Source organism: Nematolebias whitei, chromosome 8, assembly GCF_014905685.2.
Source record: "Nematolebias whitei isolate Nwh7 chromosome 8, NemWhi1, whole genome shotgun sequence".
Taxonomy (NCBI): Eukaryota; Metazoa; Chordata; class Actinopteri; order Cyprinodontiformes; family Rivulidae; genus Nematolebias; species Nematolebias whitei.
Window position 1 is genome coordinate 28254167 of NC_056505.1, and position 17631 is coordinate 28271797.

Here is a 17631-nt window from a genome sequence, read left to right on the forward strand (position 1 = left end):
CAAATAATGATCCAAAACATAAAGCCAAATCTACAATGGAATGGTTCACAAATAAACGTATCCAGGTGTTGGAATGGCCAAGTCAAAGTCCAGACCTGAATCCAATCGAGAATCTGTGGAAAGAGCTGAAGACTGCTGTTCACAAACGCTCTCCATCCAACCTCACTGAGCTCGAGCTGTTTTGCAAGAAAGAATGGGCAGAACTTCAGTGTCTCCATGTGCAAAACTGATAGAGACAAACCCCAAGAGACTTGCAGCTGGAACTGCAGCAAAAGGCGGCGCTACAAAGTATTAATGCAAGGGGGCCGGATAATATTGCACGCCCCACTTTTCAGTTTTTTATTTGTTAAAAAAGTTTGACACATCCAATAAATTTCATTTCACGTCACGATTGTGTCCCACTTGTTGTTGATTCTTCACAAAAAATTAACATTTTATATCTTTATGTTTGAAGCCTGAAATGTGGCAAAAGGTTGAAAAGTTCAAGGGGGCCAAATACTTTCGCAAGGCACTGTAATTGTCACAGATGGACTACACAATTTTTGACAAATAAATTGTAAGTTTTTCTCAATTATGCTTTTGGGTTTATGGAAAAATCATTGTGTTTCATCGTTCTCTTCATATATTGTATTTACTTGTTCTACTTTCAGAGCTCTGCTGAATTAACTCAGATGTATGCTGTAAGACAATTATTTTTTTTATACTTCCAAATTTACAGATTTTGCCACCTATTTCATAAGCAACATCTGACGTGTTGATTATTTTAGAAGTTCAAAAGGAGCTGAGCTCTTCGCTTTCAAATATGAACATAAAATGAACAAATCAAGAAGCTGAAACTAGTAAATGTTTTTTTTTTCTTTTTGTTTAAAAAAGGCAGAATTTTTTTAAGATTAATGCCAGTTCAGTGTCTACTGGTAAATCAGTGACATTATATTTTATTTATCATATTTTCCGCCTTACACGTCGCTCCACCCTGTAAGTCGCATCAGTCCAAATATGTCTAATAAAGTGGAAAAATCCATAAATATGTCACTTCAATGTCTACGGCGCATCTATTATACGACAACCCAGAAATGTGGGCCGGTGTTGTGCCAAAAATTGATTGGCTGCAAATTCGGTGGCTGCGGGATCGTGCACGGGAGGACTTTAACAAGAATTTAACAATATTAACACTTACAAACAATTATTTGTTTGCTTGAAATTATAGTGAAGGTGTGTCTCAGTCTAACTTTTCCTTAATAAATGCACTTTGATGGTCAAATCGGCTGCATTTCAAAAGCCGATTCGCGGAAGTAGGAACGCAGAGAAACGAACCTCTGCAAATTTCTTCGAAATTTAACAAAATAAACACCTAAAAATAATTATTTGTTTTCTCAACACTATAGCAAAGGTGTGTTTCAGTTGAACTTTTACTTAATAGATGCACTTTAATGGTCAAATCAGCTTCATTTTCAAAAGCCGATAGGTGGAAACATGAACGTTCAGAGGACAACTCGGTCCATTTCTTTGAAATTTAACAAGATAACCACCTACAAACAATTATTTGTTTTCTCACCTATATAGTAAAGGTGTATCTCAGTTTAACTTTTACTTAATAAATGCACTTTGACAGTCAAATCCGCTTCATTTCACCGGGGAGGCGCAGTTAAATGAAGCGGATTCAGTTTGTCCAGGTAGATGGCGGTGGCAGTCTATGGCAGGCTGATGGTGTCATTAATAGCCTTGTTTTTTTACCTATTACATGATATAACAGCATGCCTTACAACTTGAGCACCATCTAGTGGCTGAAAATGGTAGTGTTCAAAATTTTCAGTCAGAATTAATGAAAACTGTCATATCTCAGCTAAAAATTGATTTATGGGAAAACCATAAATACGTCGCTTCGGCCTAGAAGTCGCATGGCATGAAATTATGCAAAAACCTGTGACTTATACAGCAAAAAATACAGTAAATGTAATGGTGGCCTTTTTATAATACACAACACTTCCCCCACCACTACAAATACTATTATACTGGACTGTGCATTCAGACATCTGGTTTGATGTATTAACTCATTTGTTGAAGGCTGTTGTATCGGCGGCCTCCAGTTAAATGTGCGACGTAAAGTTGTATCAGTAACAAAGTGCGTTGTTTATCAAATGATTTTTGTTTATTCCTCTGCTGTAGCTTCAGCAGCACTGCTCCATGATGAGAAAGATCTTTGTAGACACGTAGGGTCTCTCTCTTTTGTTTGTCTCTTCCTTTATCTAAAAGACAAAACTAAACCCATTTTTCTGTCATAAGGCAAATGTCCTGTCTGATTGGCTAAATGAACATTTGTGACAGACTCTATGACAGCCTGTGTGTTGAGCATGTGTAATGTGCCTGCAGTAACACGAGTGACAGACGAGCGTTCGCTGCACAGAGAATCCACATTTCTTCCTCAGGTTTCTGGAAGGTTGTACACCACTGTTACAGCGGTGACACTCTAATTCCACTGCTGCACTCCCTATCATCGGGAGTCTGTTTCATCTCTCGTTTTTTGCCTCTCTTTCTCTATTTTTGTTTGTCTCCTGGCTGACTGAGTGAGTGAGTCGTCGGTTGTGTTGCGTCGTCTTTGACAGCAGTCTTGGAGCCGAGCTGTCACTCATACGGCTCCTTGGTCCCACTGTCTTTCTGAAGTCAGTCTCCATTAATATAATAATGCTATGTAGTCGGCACCACTGAATATTTTACTGTAATGTTCTGCAGAACATTACCACCCCTCCCCCCTCAAAGCCACACGGAGAAAGTCTCACCGTCTGATGGAAACTTTTCATTTTGACTGAAAGGTCTTTGTGGGGTCTGTTTTATCTCTGGAAGTTTTTGTGTTTTTGTTGTGTTTTCCTTTCTTGTGCTTTAGGAAAAGTGCTAGGCCCCTGTTTGATAAAGTGACTGAGGGTATTCTTTTTCTTGTTAGGCATCCATTATTGACACTTTCCAGGAATAGGCCTAGGTACGCTGTACGTCGGTGTGCTTCATTTAATCCTGCAGTCGTCATCTCAGGAAAGCCGCGTTGTTCATAGGCTGGCAGCTTAAACAGTTTGTTACAACAGCCTCATTGTATTTGACTGTGACATATTTGCTGTAGATGAAAAATAGCATTGCTTAGTCAGAAACATGCAGTACATATAACACAGCGCACTGATGATACTTTAAACTGCAAACGTTCATTTTATCTCACATGTTGTGCTACAATTAGTTTTTTCTTGCACTTCCCAGTCACTTTTTTAAATGATCATATTTATTGTTTTTCCGTCTTCCTCGTGTGTCTCATCATCACTTTTCTCTGTCTTTTCCCTCTCGGTGTACAGGGGAGCAGGGTGCAGTAACCATGTTTCCTCTTTTCCTCCTGGATCACCACATGACGGCCAGGGAGCTCAGCTTCTGGAACGGTGTCGTCGCCATGGGCTTCTCTATCTGTGGTTCATCTCTGGGAGGCCTGCTGCTCGCTCAGTTTAGGTACTCTTCATAATCACGGCTGTCTTTTGAGTTAGTTTTTTAACTAGCTTTTTAGCTTTATGGAACTGATTGATATAGAAAATATAGAACTCAAAGTTTTAATTTAGTGTTAGTTTGTTTCTGACTTGTGAACTAGTAAACAAGAGTGATGCGTCTCTTTAAAAAAAGAGAGTGCATGAGCTGAGGGGGGGTGTGAGGGAGTGAGCCCGTGTCCATTAGGTGCTCTCTCGCTGGGCTGCAACTGTCAAACACTGGTTAGTGACTCAAAATTGCCAAAACAGATAACTAATAAATAGGCTAATTTTACCCTGTAGTGTAATTAATTGAATTCTGAGTGTTGGTGACCAAGCGACAAGTGATCTGTGCAGCCAATTTTTGAACATCGCTGCCTTTTTGTTATGTGCACGGCTGGCTAAACTGTAGTCCAGCTCATGCACATTATTTTGTTACCCACCTCCATCCACAGTGTGCTAATTTTACAATGATAATTGATAGGTCGACCTTCCTTTTTTTTAATATACTGTACATGAAGTTAGTTCCAGTTGATACAGACATGAAATATTGAATATCTTTGTTATTTTCCTTATTTAATCAGAATGTCTGCCATCTCTGTTATAAGTATAGATTGAATTAAATGATCTTTAGTCCATCAGTTCACATGAAACACAATTTTCTGTGGAATTAAACAGCAGAGTAGACCAACAATCCTCAACAATCATAAGAAGAGCTCCACGATGTTCCACATCCAGTCGTCGTCACAGTGACAGAGATTTAAGATGAGATAAGAACTTTATTGTTCCCACAGGAAATTGTTGAAATTTTAGTAACAAAGTACATTTAAACAGGTCTGTGTCTCTCTGTCATTAAAGGGAGAAAACAGAATGATTTATTAAAATATAATAATAATAATTCAGATTTTGTCAGATGATGTCAGATGTTTGACAATAGCATAATGAAAAATAAGTCAGTATTCAACATAATTCATCCTTTGGTTCAACTGATAAAATAGAAAAATAAAATATTTTTAAAAAGGTACAGAATTAGATGAGTTAGGATCATCTTCCCTTGTTCATCATGCTGATTTCTCCTCTACGGATTTGATTTTATAACACTTCACTGGATTATTTCTGTGTGTTTGTGTCTTTTTGAATGTCTGTCATTGTGTGTACAATAATTTCAGTAAACAATGCCGTGTTTGAGAGCTCAGGGACCCCCCATGTGGCATGTGGTGTGACAACAGCATGAGCAGCAAACCCTTTACACACAATCTTATGCACACAAAACACACACAATAAAAATCATACACACACTGCTCAGTTTTTAAAGACCGTGTTGATCTAGCTGAATGAAAATGTCACTTTGGCAGATTAATACTAAGGTGTTAGACTGTCTGACTGTGGTGTTGCAAAGGCTGTGAGTAAGCAAGTACCAAGCTTTTAAGCATTATGTATTTAATAATTAGGATTTTTTTTCATCTCTTTCATGATAATTTTTTTTTACAAAAATGCTTACTGTTTTACATATTCTTAAATTCATGCCAAACTAAAAAAAATAAAATACACACAAATAAAACTTGTTAAAATATGTTATACTTTTTTTCTAATTAAAAAAATGTATATACTTTTGAGAGTTTTTGAGAAAAACAAGTTTATATTTTTTTGCAACTAATAAAAAGGAGCTAATCTGCATTTAAATATTTGTGCCTCATAATATATAGTAAGTAACAATTTACCCAAATTCAATAAGACATATTTGGTAAAAACTGAATCCATTATTGGACACTTTTGTTGGGAGAAAGATGTCATTCTAACCTTGGCATCACAATGAGTTTTTTTCTTTACTCATTAAAAATATATTTTGTATTGTAGGTAGTACTACTTAACTAGTACCTTTTCACTATTTGGGGCATTTGGGCATGAAGTATGAATCAATGAGAAAGTTTATATCTGTTAATTAATGAATGCATGTTAATAAGTCCTACTATGTCTAATTACAATCCAGTTCACATCAGTTTTAGTTCAGTGCATTCCTCTGCTGTGAGCATGCTGGAGCTACAGTGAAGAAGGAAAATGCTCTTTAAACAGGAAGAGAACATCAGAACCAGATACTGGGATGGTGGTGTTGGAAGTGGAGACATCACATAAAACCACCCAGACTTTATCACTTGGAGAAACAAACTGTGACTTTGTGGTTTTCCATACCTGCTTTTTTATTCAGGGTCATGTGGAGCTGGTGTCTTATCTCCATCAGTCACTAAATGAGAGGCCAGGTACACCCTAGACAGGACCAAAGTCCATCACAAGGCCACGTAAACACAAACGAGACAAATCTATACACTCACTCACACCTAGGGGCAATTTAGACTTACCAATGAACATAACGTGCATCTGCGAGGAGAAACCAGTTTACCACATGTGCACAGGGAGAACATGCAAACTCCACAGAGAAATATCTTGATGCATGCCCACAGAGAAAGGTTGGGAATCAAACTTGCAACCTTCTTCCTATGATGGAGCAGCTCTTAACAACGCCCGTGCCATACCGTCCTTTTATTCGTTGTTGTTTTGTAACATTTGATCATCAAAGCTCTTGTATCATTGCTGTCACAGTGGTGACCTCCTCTAAAACGTGCAGTTTTTCTTAAATAAAAGTTTGTTTGAATTAAAATTTCATAGGCGTTTTAACTTGTTCATTTTTTTTATATATATTTCAAATGGACATTGTGCAGTTTCTGTTTTGCAACAGTTACTTGAGTTGACCTGCAGATCCTAACGTGAAATTATAGCCCTTCCTATAGCCATCATGATGTAATTGAAACATGATAACAACAATGCCTTTTCACTGAATGCCCTGTTAGTTTACATTCCATGCATTGTTATCTTTCTAACAATATGTACCCTCATTTGATCTATACAGTGAAATTTATTTGTTGTTTAGCCAGTTACGTACCCATCTACATGAAGAGATCACAACTCAGTAGATCTAGTATGTTTCATTGTTTGGTAACAGAGTGGTAAGGTGTCTTTTTCACGTCTTGGTTTCTGTGTCAGTGTTAGATGTGTGTGCTAGCTTGCCCAGTTCTTTGTTCTTTAATCCCTCTGATGTCAGTCTGTTTGGTTATTTCCTTTTTGTGAAGAAACGCTAATAAACACCGAGGAAATCTCTAAAGGTCAAACTTTTCTAAAGGCTAAAGTGCTTTCAAAAGATGTTATTGTGATACTTTGGCTTTTGATCTTTTACTCTGTCTCCAGCTCACTTGTAAAGGGGGTAAAATGTTCACACACCACTAAAGTCTGTCTGATACCAAAATATTTCTTGAGCCAACCGAGCTTACAAAAGAATAGTCATACAATAACTCAGTCAATTTAACAGATACCAACTTAAAATGAGGTGTGTTAGTAGCTGAGACTTACATCCAATACATATTCTGAGCACAAACAGATTGAACAAGATCTTTGTTTAAAATGTTGTCATTAACTACTTGGAGTCAACTCTGTGTGTTGGAAAAATATCTTGTATCAAGACACAGTTTAATGAAATGTTCAGGAAATGAACGTTGGATAGTCTTGCAGTATAGTATTGCACATATCAAACTGTTATTTCTCAATGTAAGATTATTTTACACAAAAGCTTTGGCATAAGAGGTGATGGGTGGTATGCAATTCTTCAGAGAATGCTAGGCCTTGAATTTGGTATGATTTGGACCTGCTGTCTCTTTGTGTAGTGGCCTGGGAGAACTTAACTGGCCCTTTATAGATAAACTGAATTGAGTTGAATTGTAGGTAAAAGCATTGAGGAGAAAAGCTCGTACCTTCAGTGCTTTAGCAAACATACATTTTCATGTATTTTTAACTATGAATACAGCTTATGTTTGCGAAATGTACCATAGATAAATCAGTGTTGATGTATAAATTTCATTTCAGACTTTCCGAGCTCAAACCATTTAATAGTTTCTGTATCTCAGCAGATGCAGTGGTTCAGCAGTAGTCACATGCTGCACATTTTATCTCTACATGAAAAAGAGGAAGTGTGCATTGTTACTTTTCCTAAATTTGCATTGTTTAGTGAAGATGGTTATTGCATACAATTATATAATTTTTCTATAAAAGCTACTATTTATTTCTCTACAGATCAAATGGTTCCAACATGTGTGATTTACACAAATCATGATTTTAGTTTGCATCACATGATTTTACATGCACACTTTTAAATGAAAACATTCAGGAAAGGCCTGAATCACCATATTTTCTGATGTACATGTCGCACTGCCCTATAAGTTGCATCAGTCCAAATATGTCTAATAAAGTGGAAAAATTCATAAATTCACTGTATACGCCGCTTCGCCGTATACGCCGCTTCGCCGTATACGCCGCTTCGCCGTATACGCCGCTTCGCCGTATACGCCGCTTCACCGTATACGCCGCTTCACCGTATACGTCGCATCTATTATGCATCACTGCTGATGTGTCGCATTTGTTACCCGTCACCGCTGATGACCCGGAATGTGGGCCGGTGTTGTGCCAAAAATGGATTGGCTGCCAAATGACAGCCATGGGAGCGTGCGCGAGAGAACTTTACCAAGAATTTAACCATTTTAACACTTAAAAACAAATTTTTTTCTCAAAATTCTAGTAAAGCTGTGTCTCAGTTGAACTTTTCCTTAATAAGTGCACGTTGATGGTCAAATCATCTGCATTTCAAAAGCCAATACACTGAAATGGGCGTGTGCACGGGAGGACCTGCTGCGCATTTCTTCGAAATTTAACAAGATAACCACTTAAAAATATTTGTTTGCTCAAAATTATAGTAAATGTATGTCTCAGTCTAACTTTTCCTTAATAAATGCACTTTGATGGTCAAATCAGCTGCATTTTCAAACGTATTTGCTGCCTCAGTGCTTCAGGAGCGAGCTCTGAGGGAGGAAATCAGGAAGGAGGACTCTGCGCATTTCTTGAAAATTTTACAAGATAAGCACCTAAAACAATTATTTGTTTGCTCGACTTTATAGGAAAGGTGTGACTCAGTTGAACTTTTACTTAATAAATGCATTTCAATGGTCAAATTAGCTGCATTTCGCTGGGGTGACGCAGCAAAATGAAGCTGATTTGACGGTTACTCCAGGCGAGCTGGACAAAGGAAGGCTATGGCAAGCCGATTGTGTCATTAATAGACACTTTTACTTATTACATGACACAACGTCTTGCCATACTACTCGAGTGCCATCTAGCGGCTGAAAATGGTAGTGTTCAATATTTTCAGTCAGAATGAATGAAAACGGTCATATCTCAGCCAAAAATTGGTTTATAAATATGGGGAAAAAAATCCATAAACGTTGCTTCGGCGTATAAGTCGCAGGTATGCAAATTATGCAAAAAAAGAAAAAAAAAACGTGACTTATAGGTAAAAAAATATGGTACTTGGGCAGAAAGAGGAAAAAAATAAATTTTATTAATTTTATTTATATAGCACTAAGTCACAACAGACGTCGTTTCAGGGCACTGTACAAAACCATTCAAATACATTATAAAGGCCAATTAGTAAAAGTTCTCTATCTAAGGAAGCCAGCAGATTGTCTGAATCTTTACTTCACCACAGTCTCCCATCCTGAGCAAGCACAAAGGCAACAGTGGAAAGAAAAACTTAATTTTAACAGGAAGAAACCTCCAGCAGAACCAGGCTCAGGACGAGCGGCCATCTGCTTCGATCGGCTGGGTTTGAGAAGAACAGGAAGGAGAAAAAAACAAACATATGACAGGTCCAGATGCACTTTCTATTGAAGGAAAGACAAAAACACGTTAAGGTGAAAAATAATTACAAATACAAAACCGGTAGAGCAAGTAAAGACAGCAGCAGAATGATGAAATGTGGTCCCTGTCCTCCAGCAGTATAAGCCTATTGCAGCATAACTAAGGGATAGCTCAGGATACCCAAGCAGACACTGACTATAGGATTTAACAAAAAAGGAAAGTCTTAATCCCAGTCTTAAAACTGGGCAATGTGTCAGCCTCACGAACAGAAACTGGAAGTTGGTTCCACAAGAGAGGAGCCTGATAACTGAAAGATCTTCCTCCCATTCTACTTTTGGAAACGCTAGGAACCACAACTGTGTTTTCTTATTGTAAAGGACCAGAGTTGGTTTTCATGTACTTTAAAAATGATGAAACATACCTTTTAATTTTTTCGGTTACACACACCTTTCAGTGCCAGTTGAACACTTTTTCGTCCTTCTTTCTTATCAGTCACACATTCACACACAGTCACAAAGGAAGGGCTGTCCAGCAGGCTGCTGTCCCACGTCTAAAAGCTCAGTTGGACGGTTTATCCTGTCCACCATCAGAAACGGCTGAGTGGTCAGTGAGTAACCCCCTTTTAGAACCACTACCAGCAACCTGAGAACATGCCTATTATTTTCTGGGCCTGTCCTGTGTGGGGTGGCAGCCAGGCAGGTTTTCTTTTTCGCACACACACAGTGAGAGAGAGAGAGAGACCTCAGCCTCGCTTGAGAAAGTGTCATATGAAAGGCCATCATTGAGAAAGGAGGTAAAAGAAGCAACTGGAGGAATGTCTTTAGCATGTGAATGGTGCAGGTTTGGTTTTCCAGTCAGGAGGTAAGTAAAGACTGGACTGTAGAGTCCAGACACAGTGAAGCGGGGTGGGGGTGGGGTGGGGGTGGGGGTGGGGGGCTTGATGGAGTTCATGGAAACAAAAAAAATGAACAGATTCTATATTACCTTGATTGCTGGGAAACTGAAACTAAAGGATATCCTGATGCGTGCTCAATAATCCAGGTAGAAAAATTTCACAAAGTTAAGTCAGTTAAGCAATTTTAGACATGTTGTGGTGCTGCCTGAAACTTGACTGCCATGTCAACAACGTGGTTAAGTCCTCTCTTTTTCAGCTGAGGCGCCTGTCAAAAATCAATCCCCTCCTTTCTAGACACCACTAATCCACGCTTTTATTCCTGCCTGGATTATTGTAACTCTCTGTTGATAGGAGTTAGTCAGGCCTCGCTCTCACGGTTACAGCTGGTACAAAATGCTGCTGTACGATTTTTGACTGGTACAGGCAGGCGTGAGCACATCACTCCAGTTCTGATGTCCCTTCACTGGCTTCCTGTCCAGTTTCAAATCCATTTTAAAGTTCTATTGTTTGTTTTTAAGTCTTTGAACGGTCTTAGTCCCTCTTATTTGTCTGAATGCTTCACCTTTACATACCATCACGTGCTCTTAGATCTTCTGACCAGATGCTTTTAGCAGTCCTGAAAACCTTTTTATAAATCCAGAGGAGACAGAGCCTTTTCAGCTCTGGCTCCTAAATTGTGGAATGAGCTGCCACTGGAGGTCAGGCAGGTCCCGTCACTTTCTGTTTTTAAAACTCGTTTAAAAACACTAGAGTGAGTCAGCATCTGTGTCTCAATGTTGTATTCTTTTACTTATGATGATTATTATTTTTTATATATATATATTCAGGTGTTTTTATTGTTTTACTGTTTTTTTGTTCGTGTTTAATTTTGTACAGCACTTTGGACGGCTGCTTGTTGTGTTTTAAGTGCTTTAGAAATAAATTGGTATGCTATGGTAAGTCAGGTCCTCTGGACGATTTAACCGAATGAGTTTTTTGTTACAAAAACTGGAATAAGTGAAAAACGAAGAAGGTTAAAGAAGCAGCAAGTTGTTTGCATTCGGGGCACGTATCCTCTTAAATCAGATTCTACTTTGCGGCTCTTCTTCCTTACAATCTTTTTTACACACATATAATTACATGCAAAAAAACATAAACACACGACGTCGTTTGAGTGGCAGGTATCCTCTGTGTGATTGGCATTGTTAATCCCTGTTGTCACACAACACTGTGAGTTCATGTGTGTGTATTTGTGTGTTTGTATGTATGTTAGCAGTGATTAATTATCTTTCTCATGCTGGGGATCTCCTTAGGTTATTGATTACGTCATGAACCAAACCCACAGGGGGATGATTTCTTTGCACTAACAGGGAATCAATTAGTGTCTGGGGACTTGTTGACTTACGCGCATGCTTTTATGTAAATGTGTGTCCCCCCTGTGTGTGTGCATTAGTGTAATTGTGTATTACAAGAAAAACTCGGGCTGTCTTGGAGGTGTTGTCATCCTGCAACACATTGCTCATTGTACCTAAAAAGTTAGCTGACATGTGTTTGACATTTGGTGTGTTGTTGCTGGTCTTTCCTCAGCATCGGAGCTCTGATGAGACGTGTGTTTGTGTTGCGAACCATCAGCATGGTCTTCCAAAGTTCTCTGCTCACCGTCCTGGAACCTTCACCAGTCATGAAAGGTGAGGAACAAGAGAAACAATGAAAACCTGCACACGAGCAACGAGCCGATTCTAGTCCAGATTTTCTGTTTGTTGCTCTTTTGATGGAGATTTGACAAGTGTTTGGCATTTCATTTAAAATAAAACTAAATGTAAAGTGCTTATATATCGAATAGATGTGAAAGGTGTCTTGTAAATCTTTGATTATTTTATATTTTAGGTGAGTGCACACACTGCATGAAGACAATTTAGTTAAGAATGTTAGTGTTTTTCAAAACGTGGTGTTTAATTACATGAAATAAATACAGAAATGACTCATACAAGTCAAATCAATGTTTTAGGTCGTAAAAGTCAGTTTGTACGGGGTAAATACAAACACTGTTTTACAGGAAGAACAAAAGCATTCGTTAAGCTTTCGTTTATGTGTCCTAAGCACTTTGTAACGGTTGCTGTTTTAAAGGTGCTTTATAAATAAATCTGACTTGACTTGGCTCAATAAGGAACTCCTCTAAGAACAGGATGTTTTTAGAGATGCTTAATTACTTGAGTTCAGGTAATATTTGATTTTGCAACCGCCTCCAAAACAAAAAAAGCCTCCTTTGTGAGAGGGAAGGTCTGTGCCTCCAAAGACATCTGCAAAGACAATGACTCCACCAACACACTATATACTGTACCATAAAAGGAAGGGAAGTCTGAGATTGTCATTGTGTGTTCCCATACAATAATCAAATTAGTTCTCTGCACTCATCGCGGCTGGGATACACCCAGGTGGAAAAGTCGGCAGCTATGTAAGCGCCCGGGGAGCAATTGGGGATAAGGTGTCTTGCTCAGAGACACCACGACATGCGAGAAAGACTGGGAGTCGAACAGCGACTTTCTGGTCCCAGGTCAGCTGCTCTGCCTCTACCCCATCTCAGCCCCCCATATAAACCACAGGAAGTTGTGTCAACATATAAAATGAGCATAATAATGCACTTTAAATATTACATTAGTGCATAAATAACAAAGGTAAACTAAACACAACTGAACTGTGAAGAACAGCCAGGGTCACCCTGACATCTGTCGGCTGCGCTTTAAAGAAAAACAGTAGATCGTCTGAAAGGAGTACGGAGTTGAAAAAAGTGTTAGCCTAACTCTTGATTTTGCTGCTGTGCTTGTGTGTCAGGGTGTTATTTACAAATGGATACAGTTAACCACAAGGAGTGCAGACATTTTATTTCAGTTCTATGTTAGCTTTATTTTATAGGAATAGCCTGACATCAGTGCTGCAAATGGTGGTAGTTTCAGCTGCTTCTTGATCACTGCAACAGTACTGCTTTACCCTGAGTACAAACATTTAATCAAGATGTTCAGCATTTAAATGATGGATCACAAACATGATGCAGGGAACAGTTGTGGACAAGTGGGGTCTCTCTTCTGAGAGTCATCTAGTTTGAAACATGGACTGCCACTGCACTGCCAGTCCTGCAGTGTTCAGGGTTCACTCATCTGTCAGAGATGTCTCTTTGTTTTCCTGTACAATCGCTCAAACTGAAAGTTGAGGCCTCTTCCTCCTCCATAACAAAGATTTCAGAAATCGGAGAAAAAGAAAGAAAGCAGAAAAACATTCAGTTTCACATTTTCAATATTACATGACAACGCTCCGCTTCCCACTCTTCCAGTGTGATCAGTGCGTCTGTGCGACTCCACCAGCATCGTGTCGCTGACTGAAGAATCTTATTCGGCAAAAACTCTGGCAGCTTGAGTGAATAATTCAGCGTTCGTGGGAGCAGAGACAGAAAGGCTCTGTGGTTCCTCTGCGTTCCCCCCACTCTGCCTCTTCCCCTCAGAGGATAACACTACATGTGTTTGGGAGCTGTGGGGCGGGAGGCACTTCAGCAGCTTACCTTTCCCTGCTGCTTTGTCTCTTCGCTTTGACTCCAACACGAAGTGGTGCAAAGCAGACAACACTGTAAAACAGTCGCTTTTCAAAAATTCTGTCAGAAAAAGAGTCACTCGTGTTAGCTGCCGTTTCATTGTCATTGGACGCAGATGTTTTGCTGCTGGTTTGGACTGAGTGTGTGTGCCTTTGCAGGTATGGCAGTTCTGAGCATGAGTGTTCAACACTTTCTGGGTGGTCTCATCACCACACTCACCTTCACCACTATGATGCACTGCACTCAGAGGGCGGAGGAAAGCATCCAGGTAACAAAGACTTCACTCACTCATGCTGGATGCAGCAGCTGCTGTGATATAACTGAGAACTTCTTGTAATTGTGGTGTTCAGGGGTGTGGGGTCACATCCTGCAGCTTCACAGATAATCTTTCTTTTTTTTTTTTAAGAACTAAATAATTCCTTTCTTTACATTCTTCTCATGTGTAGTGGCACATGAGTTCATTTCCTCTGTGAAGAGCAGCAGTGTACTTTACCTTCTGTCACCCTTACCTGTCAGTTCTTATCAGCTGTTTCCACTGAGATCGTCTCTGTTATAAGCAGACCCAGTTTCTGTTCTCTGCTTTCCTTTTTGTTTTTGTTCACCTCATACTGGCTTTGTATCTCCAACAACCAGTGGTGTAGTCTACATTTTTGTAGTGGGTATACTGTGCTTAGAAACCACCGGTCAGTACAATGTAATCATCAATTTATTTTGAGTTTTAAGCATATTGAATATTTCTGAATTTCTCTGATGCTTTTATTTGAATAAGTGAACAACAAACTTTGTACAACGGTTGGCTTTGTATTAAAAACATGTTATAGGATTTATAAAACCGTATCAAAGCAAAACATGTTCAAGTATTAAGTAGTAAGTACAGAACTATACAATAATCTGCTGAATAAGCGAATGTAATAAACGAGTGCTGCATACAGATAGATTGTTACAGAAGTGTTTAACTACCGTTTAACGCATCAATGACGCACGCGTGCCCAATATGTCTTGTATCAATGGTTACTTTTAAGTGGGTATACTGACATTCTTACGCTTTTCTAGTGGGTATACTCCATATACCCATGTATAAAGTAGACTACACTGCCAACAACCTTGCTGAGTTGATTTTTCCATTTTCCGTTCTGTACAGTAATGCTCAAAACGTTGCCTCCACTCCAACCATTTCCCTCTTCTCTCTTAATTTCTCCTGTTTGACATAACTCCTTTATGTCCTTGGTGTAACTGGGCCAGCATTGCCTGGAGGTGATCATTGTTCACTCAGTCATTCAGACGTCATTCAGTCAGTCTCTGAAGGTGACAAATTATAATTTAAATTGCTGTGAGTCCTAACATGTGAAAGAAGGACAGGACGATCTGCAGGCTCTTGCACATGTCAGAGTTCTCATGCGAACTAAAAGAAATGACGTGATAAAACAAAACATTGAATACAATCACGAGCACAGCAGTTAATTTACAAGTTTCTTTGCAGTTTAAAGCCGTTTGTATTTCCTGCGGTCTGTGTGCGAGTCTGTGTGCCCACTCGGGACGGGGAGGCATTACTGCCTGTGCTTGTTGTGTGCATATGTGCGTGTTATTGAAAGTAGTGCTATCCAGTAACAGAAAGCTGATCGTGTGAGTGCTTGCTAACGATACCCAGGAGAAAGAAACCAAATCTGTTCAACAAGTTGCTCAGAATAAAGACACTCCACTTAGCTGTGGTCACACCGGCTCTGAGCTCACACAGACCACGGCCGCAGAGCCACTCCGAACTCTTCAGCACCACTTTGTCCTGAGAGAGGGTCTGTTCGCGTCTTCATCGACTCTGTACGTGGTTAGCTCATGAAGCAGGACTGTATGTCATCAGGTTTAAATTGGATTTATTTGATTATTGTTTAAGCACCCCGAGAGTTGTTAAATAAGCTGAACTGTTATTGATTTGTTTAAGTGATTGCTACTTCTTATAGGTTATCACACTGACTGGTTTTAGTTCACTTACAGTAGTGAAAGCCCAGTTTGTTTAGTGTCACTTGAAGAACAGTTCAGTAGCAAAAAGAACACGATGTACAAAAACATGACGGAGAAAGGCAGCAGAGAGCATCACATTGTAGAAATGGTTCCTTCTTTTGCTAAAAAAAACAAACAAAAAAAACATTTAATTGTTAAAACAACCACAGCTTATTTGTGGTATTGTCACAATTTTATTTATAAACTACCAGTAAATTTATATCGTCTGTCTTCGTCCTTCGGCTGCTCCCTTCTTCAGCAGTCTCCACAGTGAACTAACTCGCAGGAAGACTTGGCAGTTGTTTTTACACCGGATGACCTTCCTGATGTAACCACAGACCACTGAGCTACTACAGCCCTCTGTGTGGAGCAGAGAGCTAACACCTAGGGCGCCTGGGGAGCAGATGGTGGGGGTTAAGAGTCCAGAGTGGGGAAAATGAGGGTAGAGGCAGGTGTGGGTGCTTCAGCTTTCCCACCCACATTTCGATGCCGTCAGTTCGGGGGGTCTATCTGGCAACCTTCTGATCACAGGCCCACCCTCTCTAACTTCTTCACCACCACTCCCTCATATACCAATAAATCTATGACTCCTTTTTAAAAAGAACACAATGTTCACACGTGTTTACACCATGCTTTTCAACCAGCAAATCTGTCTTACTACCAAAATTAAGTTTGGTACATTTGTTGTTTATTTAAATTTTTTTTACAATAAATTCTTTGACTGTGCACCTTGTTCATGTTTACTGCATGTGATTGTTGAACTTAGCTAAGATCAGGTTGGGATAAGAATAAAATCCTCTGAAATATAAAATAGGTTTTGTTTGTTTGAGTTGTTTGGTGAATGAGGTGTTAGGAGAGGGATTACATAATTTGTCTTTTCTCTTCCTCCTCCTCATAAAAGCCTGAAGGCTGAGATCAGATACTGCTCTTCGTCCGGTTTCGTTCTGATACTTTACCTTCCAGATTTTTTGTGTTCCACTTTCCTTCTTTGGCCGTTTGAATTTGGGAACTTTTAGACTGCAAATGAACCATTTCCTAATTTTTTGTCCATTGAGTCAAATATATATTTTTTAAAGATTTCTTACATTCTCCTCTGTTGTTCAGCGCTCTGTGCTCTCTCTCTCTCTCTACTTGATGTCTTTTATTCCTATTGTCCCTGCTTTCTCATTTTCTTTTCTCAACCCTCATTATTTCTCTTTTCCTTTTAAATGTTTCTGTCATTATTTTCCTCCTCTTTTCTCCCCTCATCTTAACTCTGTGTCGTCTCCTTTCAGGCCACCCACTACAGCTTCCTGGCCACTCTGGAGGTGCTGGGGAAGCTGATGTTCAGTGCTTTTGCCGGTGTGTTGGTGGATTGGTTTGGTTTCCAGGTAGCCTTCCTCTTCTTCCTCACCCTGTCTGCTGGAACGGCGCTGCACGTGTGGACCGCTACCTTCACTGGCGCTCTCAGGGAGCATCAGCTCAAAGAACAGCCCAAATGACCGTCAGGCCTGAAAGGGTTTACAGCGAGTACTGCTGAATAAAACACAATGGAAAATTAGGAGTTTGACTATTTAGAAACAGCTGTTTCTTGTGTCACATTAAATTTAACAAAAGTTTATTTAATTAATTTAGAAGATCTGAAAGACATCATGGCTCTTCTTAAAGAGGAAGCCACAATGTGCTTTTAATGACTTTGCTACAAAGTGTGTGTTGTTAGATATTGGTTTTCAGGCAAATTTGGCCTTAATTCATAAACTATTTAGCTTTTTTTGGTGTTTTTTTGCTTTTAAAGTGTCAAAGTCTTAAACTGTGAAGACAAGTGATGAATCTCACAATAAAAAAATTGGCATCTTAAATAAAGCTGCATCAAATATTAAGGAAAGGGACGGACATTTTAGGCTAAAACAAACCTCTCATAGTTGGTAATTATTGTTTTATTGAATACTCATCTATATATCAGCAAATGTTTC

General features: G+C 39.3%; 1 pseudogene; it reads left to right on the forward strand.

Moving 5' to 3' along the window:
- The first annotated feature begins 2187 nt into the window (after positions 1 to 2187).
- LOC119413626 lies at positions 2188 to 17288 on the forward strand (annotated as a pseudogene).
- The last annotated feature ends 343 nt before the right edge of the window (positions 17289 to 17631 follow it).